Raw genomic sequence first — 2,320 nt, forward strand, 5'->3', positions numbered from 1 at the left:
AAAAAAAATTATGACCCTGGTATAACAGAACAAAAAGAACAGCACCATAAAGTCTTGAGAAACAGAATCAATTTTGCTGTTTTTTTTTTCCTAAGTTAATTTCAGGATAGTCACGAATCACAGAGACCAACTGCACTGTCATCTGCTGCTTTTTCTGAAGCTGTTGAAAGCTCTAATAATCGGTGGATTAGCGGATGCCTATTCTTTGAGCAAAAGGAAGCACGACGCTGTCAGTGCGTGTACTCAGTGTCTACTCTCAGTGCCTCACGCCTAACTGGGCAAAGACTTTCCCCAGTGAGAATAGCTGGGGAAACAGAGAACAGGAGTAGGGAGGAGTAGGGGGAGGTCATGACACAGTATCTGGCATGGATTTGCAGCCTACTAGCTCAGTGCCTGTTGGCAAATTGCCTTCCTAATCTGAGAGAGGATGCAGGTGAGCACAGGAGGGAGCGGGGTGGGGGTTGCTGTAGATCTGCAGGGGTCAGGGTATGGTGGTGAGGAGGGGGGTGGTCAGCAGAGTTGCTTGCAGGAACTGAGGAGGAAGAATCCCTCTATTATGGATGGAGTTGTGTCCCTTCCTCCAGATTCATACGTGGAAGCCCTAACCTTCCATATGACTGCATTTGAACATAGGGCCTTGAAAGGGGTAATTAAGATTAATGAGACTGGCCCGGCACCATGGCTCATGTGTGGCTCTAGGAGGCTGCGGTGGGTGGAGTACTTCAGCTCAGGAGTTGGAAATCAACCTGAGTAAGAGTGAGACCCCATCTCTACTAAAAACAGAAACAAACAAACAAAAACCTAGCTGGGCACCTGTAGTCCTAGCTGCTCAGGAAGCTGAGGCAAGAGGATTGCTTGAGCCCAAGAATTTGAGCTTACTGTGAGCTATGATGCCTTAGCTCATAGGTGTGAGCTACTCAGGGTGACAGAGTGAGATGCTGGTCTCAAAACAAACAGGCTCAGCGCCTGTAGCACAGCGGTTGCAGTGCCAGTCACATACACCAAGGCTGGCGGGTTCACATCTGGCCTGGGTCAGCTAAACAATAATGACAACTGCAATAAAAAATAGCCGGGCATTGTGGTGGGTGCCTGTGGTCCCAACTACTCAGGAGGCTGAGACAAGAGAATCGCTTAAGCCCAAGAGTTTGAGGTTGCTGTGAGCTGTGACATCACCGCACTCTAGCAAGGGTGACATACTGAGACTCAGTCTCAAACAAACACACAAATAGATTAATGCAATCATCAGAGTGGGCCTAATCTGATAGGCAAGGTGAGCTTATAAGAAGAGGAAGAGCTTAGGGTAGGGCATGCACAGAGGAAAGGCCCTGCGCAAGCCAAGGACGTGGCCTCAGAAGGAACCGACCCTGCCACACCCTGATCTCCGACTTCCAGCCCCCAGAACTGTGAGGAAATAAATGTCAGTTCTTCAAGCTGCCCAGTATTTGTTGTGGCGGCCAGAACTAACACACCCTGGGCAGTGCCCTTTACTCCACTGAGAGACAGTTGATTCAGAGGACAGAATAAGATCTCCACCCACAGGCACGCGCCTAAGGGACAAGGCAAGAGGAATCACAAGACAGTGAAACAGCAGGGGGCTAAGACCATGGACATCTGATTATACCTCCACAGAATGAGTCCTCTTTTTACCTGTTTGGAGAGGTAGGGGGGAGGTTCGACCTATTTTACAACCTAAGGGAGCTAAAGAGCAGTAAGGTTGGTCTTTTGATCTCAAAATTCTGTGGTGAGTTCCCATCCCAGACTTCCTGAAAGCCGGAGATATTATATTATATTACATTGTATTATTGCAGCAGAGTATTCCTGATTAAAATCTATCTTCACCACTTTAACTAGTGTCTGCCTTTATTTATGTTTGATGCCCTTTTTGAGAGCAGATTATCTACATAAATTGTTTTAAACTCTTCTGCTTGGTGAATTTGCCTCTTCTCTCTGATTTATTTATTCAATCATTTATATTGGAATGGATGCATGTATATTATTATAAATCTTTGGTTATGATCTTATACTACTTTATTTATGTTATTCATCTTGTTCCAGCTGTGGCCTTTGGGAACCCTTTCAGCTGGTTTCTGTGTCTCTTTGAAACACTTTCAAATGTTACTTTGAACATATTTTTACTTTTTTGGCATCATAACATCATTTAGGCTCATCCAGTCCTGGAATCATCCATTTCTCCAAGGAGCACTGGAGAATTCGTGACTGTTGAAAAGTATTGGAGGCTCGGCACCTGTGGCTCAAGCAGCTAAGGCAGCAGCCACATTCTCCTGAGCTGGCCGGTTTGAATACAGCCCAGGCCGCCAAA

The sequence above is a fragment of the Otolemur garnettii genome, unplaced genomic scaffold (genome assembly GCF_000181295.1).
Source record: "Otolemur garnettii isolate 467f Iridium unplaced genomic scaffold, OtoGar3 scaffold00088, whole genome shotgun sequence".
Classification (NCBI taxonomy): domain Eukaryota; kingdom Metazoa; phylum Chordata; class Mammalia; order Primates; family Galagidae; genus Otolemur; species Otolemur garnettii.